The 7,339-nt window shown below is 40.8% G+C and overlaps 1 long non-coding RNA gene across 1 annotated transcript; it reads right to left on the minus strand.

The window, feature by feature from the left end:
- Positions 1-4,533: 4,533 nt before the first annotated feature.
- On the minus strand, positions 4,534-5,118 carry LOC133864999 (uncharacterized). The gene is made up of 2 exons (XR_009899595.1): positions 5,012-5,118; positions 4,534-4,934 (listed from the first exon to the last, which is right to left on the minus strand). It is a non-coding gene; the product is annotated as an uncharacterized LOC133864999 (long non-coding RNA).
- Between the last annotated feature and the right edge of the window lie 2,221 nt (positions 5,119-7,339).

Raw genomic sequence — 7,339 nt, forward strand, 5'->3', positions numbered from 1 at the left:
CAAAACGGTTCAAATTTGTTTGAACCGCTTTTACCAAAACGGCTCAAACCGGTTTGAGCCGTTTTTGACAAAACGTCTCTAACTAATTGGAGCCGTTTTAAAAAGTGATTTAAACTGGTTTGAGTCGCTTTAATTAAAACGGCTCAAATTAGAGTCGTTTTAGTTCAAACCGGCTCAAAACGAGATTTTAATACGCTATATGTTGAGCCATTTTGAAAGCGGCTAAAAAAAAATGGCTCAAAATGTTTTGAGCCGTTTTAAGGCCTTAAAACGGCTTTAAAAAAAGGGCTCAAAACACCTTTTTTTTTTTTTTTTTTTTTGTAGTGTTTGCTTATTAGCGGCCAACAAATTTGGCCGCTAATAATGTTATTTTGGCCGCTATTGATAAATAGCGGCCAAATTTGACCGCTAAAGAGTGACCGCTAATAGTCCGAAGCTAAAGACTATTAGTGGCCACTTTTTTGACTCGCCGTTAATAATTGTTTTATAGCGGCGAACTTGGTGGCCGCTAAAAATAATTTTATCCGCCGCAATTTTTTTGTTAACTGAGTCTAAAGTCACCGCTAATACTAGACTATTAGCGGCGATACGTATGTGGCCACTAATAGTTAAAATACTCTAGTATTATTAGCAGCCACACATGTGGCCGCTAATAGTTAACATACTCTAGTATTATTAGCGGCCACACATATGTGGCCGTTAATACTAGACTATTAGCAGCTACATATGTGGCCGCTAATAATACCTGAGTATTTTAACTAAATGTAGCTGCTAATACTATTAAAAAATGGAGAAAAAAAATTATTATTTTTTTTTTAAAAAAATTCAGATCTATTCATTCTCACTGCATTAATTAAATCTCTATATGCAACTAATACTATTAAAAAATGAATATATATATATATATATATATATATATATCTTTGTCATTCAGTACTGCTGAACAATATCCCCCAAAATAACAAACATATTACAAAAATCTTGATAAACATATTACATCCCTTGTCATGCAGTCTTCCAAAACTATCCTGAAAAATCAAAAAGCAGTAAGATCATTCTGCTGTAAATGACCAGTTTCCGTCAGCAACACACAATCTCACTATGTTCATTCAACATTAACATGTACAATAGTTCAATCAGGTGCAGTGATCCACTCAAATTGTAAAAATAACCAACTCCTGTAGGGCTGCGACCTAATATTGCCTGTGAAGTAGCATCATCTATCAAAAGCAATTGCAGAAATTGAAGATATATTACATTTTGCAACTTACGCACATTTTTCTACATTAAATGGGAGTCAATGATAACAAGCTCACAATCAACCCTGAGCAAGAAAGACAAGAATAGAGTTTAAGGGGGCACTAGCATGAGTCATTAGTGGTTTTGTTTCCTTCTTTTGCTAGCTCTTGAAGAAACATTACTATTTCTCTAAGAATATATGCAGCATATATATTCACGGCCCAGAAACAAGCTAATAGTTTGATTTACTGCTTAATTGTCTTAAGGTGCAACAAGTAATTTGAACAGTATCCTAAAGGCTTAGTTAGTTTGTCTCATATGGATTTATTTTCCTCCAAATTTTGCAACTAAACATTACGGTTCATGCATATCATGCTACTGTTTTCCCAAAGCTAGCCTACAAAACAAGAAAGGCAACTCACAAGGCTTCACATTAATTTTAACAACTGATATATGTATAGAAAACCAGAGCACAATGGAGAAGGAAATTAACCCATTAAAACTTAGCACTTTCTAATGTTGCTCATGGTTGAATGTATATACAAATCAAATATGTGATTACACATAATGGCAATTGACTAGAATCTAAAGATTACAATCAAAGATTCTAATCTCTATTGCAGATTAAATACAGTAATTAACTTGTTATTCCTTAATAATATACATCTATGAACCTCTTTGCTAATTGATATTCCTATGGAAACAAATAGAGAATTAGAGGGAATCCCCTAAATGTACCTTGTTGAATAAGTTACTAATGAAGCACTTAGGGCAGATGCAGTTTCCATGACTGGTTGTATCTAAATTTTCTCCAAGATCAGGATCCTTGATACGAAAGCAACAACTAACAGAACCCATCATAAGGCTCCAATTTCTACAGCAACTTAGACTTCTGCAAGGCATATTGATCTGTTTTATCAAAAAAGTTCAAATAAATTTAGCAATTCTAGCATAAATAACAATTAACATATACAAAGAACACTGCAAAATCAGAGAATACACTATGCCAAGATGAGCCACCAACTAACAAAATTGACATGGGTTCCTATAACCTAATTTTATAGGCTTTAATTTCTGCAACGAGCGTATGTGCAAACAGATGAGCTTGTAAAGCCAGAGATAGACAGACACACCATCCAATCACTTCTTGATCATGATATAAGCGCAACACAATATAAATACGAGGCAATCACATTATCATGTAACAGAACCCGAGCTAATGTTGGTTAGGCCGCACCTTGGTAGAACGCCTGCCACCACTCCTTCCTCTCTTCTTCTGAAGGGACAGTGGTGTTAACATAAGTCCTCTATCATCAATAGACTCACCACGTGCAGATAATGATTCCCCACATAAGGCGCAACTGCATGAGAGATTGAATGCAGTTGCAACTCTATCATCTCCAAAAGCCTAACTACATGAGAACTTCAATACAGCTGAAACTCTATCACTTCTATCACATACAAATGTAACACCACATTCGGATTCTATTCAAAGATTATCAAGAGATTCAAAAATAAGATAATCATTAGCTGTTGTATTTAGTTAGCATAGATTACTGTAAGTTCAAAATTCAAATGTAATTTACTTTAGCTCAAACTCTCCAACAGAGAGTTCACGTGTAAATCCTTATTTTCTATAAATACAAAGATCAACATATGGAATTGGTATCTTGCCAATCCATCACATATTCAAAATCTTTCATGGTATCAGAGCCTCTCTAGACAAACGTCATTTTTTTTATTTTTTTTTCTTTTCTCCAGTTTCAATGGCCTCCGGTATTGTCAACACTTTCACCAACTCTTCGACCACCCTTTCCCTACCCAACTTCCCCACCACCATGACCACCAAGCTTGAGAATAGCAACAATTATCTGCGTTGGACTACCCAGGTGCTTCCTGCATTACGAAGTAATGAAGTGATGGGCATTGTTGATGGTACAGAACCATGCCCACCGAAACTTATCACCAACTCCGATGGAACTGAAGTTTCCAATCCAGCATTTTCAGTCTGGACTCGCAAGGATCAACATATCTTCAGTTGGCTCACTATGACTCTGTCTGATTCGGTTTTGTCTACTGTCTATGGACTGCATACCGCTCGACAGGTGTGGACTGCTCTTGCCAGCAAATTTGCTTCGCAGTCTCGTTCAAGGATTTCTCACTTGAAGCAACAGTTGCAGAGTTTACGTCAAGGGACCATCTCATGCCCCGAGTATCTGCAAACTGCCAAATCTGCAGCCGACCAACTTGCTGCAGTCGATCAGTCCATTCCAGATGGAGACTTGATTGCCTTTGTGATGAATTGTCTTAACCCTTCTTACAACACCTTCATTACTACCTATTCTCTTCCTACCCGAGACAAGCTACCCAGTTTTGATGACTTCTCTGATGAATTGCTGAATTTTGAGATGTTGTTGACTCAACAACAACGAACTGCTGCTGCTGCCCCTGATCCTTCTACTTTTGCTCTGTTTTCCCAAAAACAGAACCCTATCAACCGCACTTTCAGCAGGTCCAGAGGTTCTTCCCAGGCTTTCCCAGGCTCGATTTGGCTTCCAATCTCGGTTCAATCCACAGCACTCTCGTTTTCCTCCACCACAGAGATATTCTCAGCACAGGTTTCCTTCCCGAAACTTTTCTCAGTCTCCAGCTTCACCACATACTCCTGTGCTGCAATCTGGACATCACACTAGTGCTCTTGATTCCACATCCGCAGCTCCTCAAGGCATCTCAGGAAATTTATTTTCCTCTACTGACCGCATTCCTTGTCAGATTTGTGGTAAGCTTAGCCATAATGCTCTAGACTGTTTCCATCGTATGGACTACTCCTATCAAGGTCGTCACCCTCCTCCTCAGCTTGCTGCTATGGTGGCTCACACAAATTCCTTTTTGGAAAATCAGCAATGGCTTGCTGATAGTGGAGCTAATGCTCACATTACTGGTGACATCAACAACTTGCAGGACCAGCAACCCTTCTTGAACACCGATGCTGTCACTAGGGGTGAGCATGGGGCGGGGGGGGGCGGGGATTGGCTTTTTTTGCCCCCGCCCCGCAGGCGTGCGGGTTCCCCAAAGGGAACCCGCGCCCCGCGGAAAATTCCCAGCACCCGTGCGGGGCGGGTGGGCGCGGGGCGGGTATGAACGGGGCGGGGATCCGCGGGTATGCGGGGATCCCCGCGGGTTTGAAATAAATTAAATAACATTTTTTTTTAAGAAAATATATTAAAGAATGAACAGGCCGGAAAGCAACTGGCTCCCAAAAGAAAAGCAAGGATATCGACATGCAACAGCAAGTATAGTTGACAAACCAGCTAAAATTAACCTCGAAATGGAAACGATACAAACAGATCGATCAAATCAGGGAGACTAAGCACAGTAGCTAATCATAGTGCAAAAAACCACATTTACAAATGCCCCGTGCTGCAAATCAATCCGCAAGTCGAAACCTCCCCCCACCCACCAAAGAATCTGAATCCAATAAAATCTCTCAACTAAGCAAAGACTTACGATCTGATACAACCTCCAAACATATATAGCCTAATCAATAACCAATTGAAATCTAACCCACAACTCAATAACCAATTGAAACCCACTTTTGGAAAGGAAAATCCACCAAATACCCAACACTCTCTCGGTGTTTGCGAGTGGAGACAATGGAACCCAGCAGGCCAGCACTTCGCGACTTTGTTGAGCACCTGAGAACGTACTATTTTATTTAGTTAGAGAAAAAGGAAAGAAGAAAATAGGAGACCGAGAGAAGTAGAGAACGTACCGTGGGCGTGGGGTGCGGGCTGTACGGCGTTGTGGGTGGTGGCCGGTGGGCGTGGGCAGCTGGACGTGGGCGTCGTGGGGTGCGGCGTGGGCAGCTAGGCGTGGCCGTCGTGGCATGGGCAGCTCCTCAGATGGGCGCCGTTCTCTGAAGACCGAAGGTGAAGAGTGAGAACTGAGAAGTGAGATTTTAGGATTAGGTCTTTCTTTTCCCCTTTTCTCTTTTTTTTTTTTTTTTTTTTTTTTTTAAACCTGCGGGGCGGGGCGGGGCGGGGCGGGGACCCGCGAAAATTCACAGGTCCCCCCCGCAACCCGCCCCGTACCGCGCGGGGGGGCAAAAAAAGCCCCGTGACCCGCACCATGAGTGCGGGTTTTGGGCTCTACGGGGCGGGTTGGGGCGGTTTCTGCGGGGCGGGGCGGGTTTCACGGGGATTTGCTCACTCCTAGCTGTCACAGTTGGCAATGGCACAAATTTGACTATAGAGCATACTGGTTCCACTCTCCTACACTCTCTCAAATTTCCTTTGCACCTTAAAAATATTCTCCATTGTCCTAAGGCTTCTTCTAACCTTCTTTCAATCCAAAAGTTGTGTGCTGATAATTCCTGCTATTTTATTCTCACTGCTTCTCATTTTTTTTGTTAAGGATCTTCGGACACACAGCATACTCTTGGAAGGGAAGAGTGAGAATGGGTTGTATCCATTGCTGCTTGGAAAGAATAAGCTCCCACGAGCCAAGACCTTTACTGCTTTTCTAGGAATTAAGACTTCTTCACTTATGTGGCATTTTCGTTTGGGACATCCTTCTTTTGATGTCGTAAATCGTGTTGTTCGCGACAAACAATTACCTGTTTCTTCTTATGATTTTAATAAAGCTGTTGTGTGTGTTTCTTGTCAATTGGGCAAAAGTAAAAAGCTTCCTTTTCAATGTTCTTCTCTTATATCTGTGAATCCTCTGGAATTAATCCATACTGATATTTGGACTTCTCCTGTATATTCTGTAAGTGGTTTGAAATACTATGTCATATTTATTGATGATTACTCTCGGTTCAGTTGGATTTATCCTCTACAACTAAAATCTGAAGTCCTAACCAAATTTATCCAGTTCAAACTTTTAGTTGAAAATCAGTTTTCTACTAAAATTAAACAGGTTCAATCTGATGGGGGAGGTGAATATATCTCTCACCATTTTCAATCTTTTCTTGCTAAACATGGCATCACTCACAGAAAATCATGTCCTTATACTTCCCAACAGAATGGACTTGCCGAAAGAAAACTTAGACATATTTTAGAAACTGGTTTAACCCTCTTAGCTCATTCATCTCTCTCCAACAAATATTGGGCTGATGCTTTTGTTACTGCAGTCCATATCATTAATCGGCTACCAACTCCCATTCTAGACCATAAGTCTCCCTTTTCCAAACTTCACTCCAAAGAACCTGATTATCACTCTTTACGAATTTTTGGATGTCAATGCTTTCCTCTTCTTCGTCCTTATACTAATCACAAACTCGAGTATCGTTCCAAACCTTGTGTTTTTCTTGGATATAGTTTTGCAGGTTATAAATGTTTGGATCCAATAACTAACAAGGTGTATTTGTCAAGGCATGTCATATTTGATGAAACTAAATTTCCAGCAAAGGATACATCTTCTTCTCATCTTCCATCCAAGCTCCATGCTGCAGGTGATTCTCCCTTCTTTATTAATTTTTCTCTTCCAATTATACCTGTTGTCTCTCCTTCTAATATTTCTGTATCAGCACCCATATCCCCTGCCCAACCCTCAGATTCTGCTCGTAGACTCTCGGATGCAGCTTCTCCTATTACTTCTCCTCTCATCTCAGTCCCTGCTGCCCCTGCCCAACCCTCAGATTCTGCTCCTGGACTCCCGGACGCAGCTTCTCTTGTTACCTTTCCTATCATCTCAATACCTCCTGCTATACAAGTTCCTTCTCCATCCTCATTAGATCTTGTTTCTACCCTTCCTTCTTCTACTATTTCCTCATCACACCCTATGGTAACACGATCTAAAACAGGCTCTCTCCGCCCCAAAACATTTCCTGACTTTAAACTCTTTCAAACCACCAAGTATCCACTTCTTGCCATCACACCACTCTGCAGGAAGTTGAACCAACATGCTATAGCAAAGCTGTCCATCACCCTCATTGGCAGGTAGCAATGCAACTTGAGTATGATGTACTAATGTCTAACGGTACATGGTCCTTATGTCCTAGACCTCTCTCTCAGAATATCATTCGTAACAAGTGGGTCTATAAAGTTAAACAGCTAGCCAATGGTTCGATTGAAAGATTTAAAGCCAGATTGGTTGCTAA

The sequence above is a fragment of the Alnus glutinosa genome, chromosome 3 (genome assembly GCF_958979055.1).
Source record: "Alnus glutinosa chromosome 3, dhAlnGlut1.1, whole genome shotgun sequence".
Classification (NCBI taxonomy): Eukaryota; Viridiplantae; Streptophyta; class Magnoliopsida; order Fagales; family Betulaceae; genus Alnus; species Alnus glutinosa.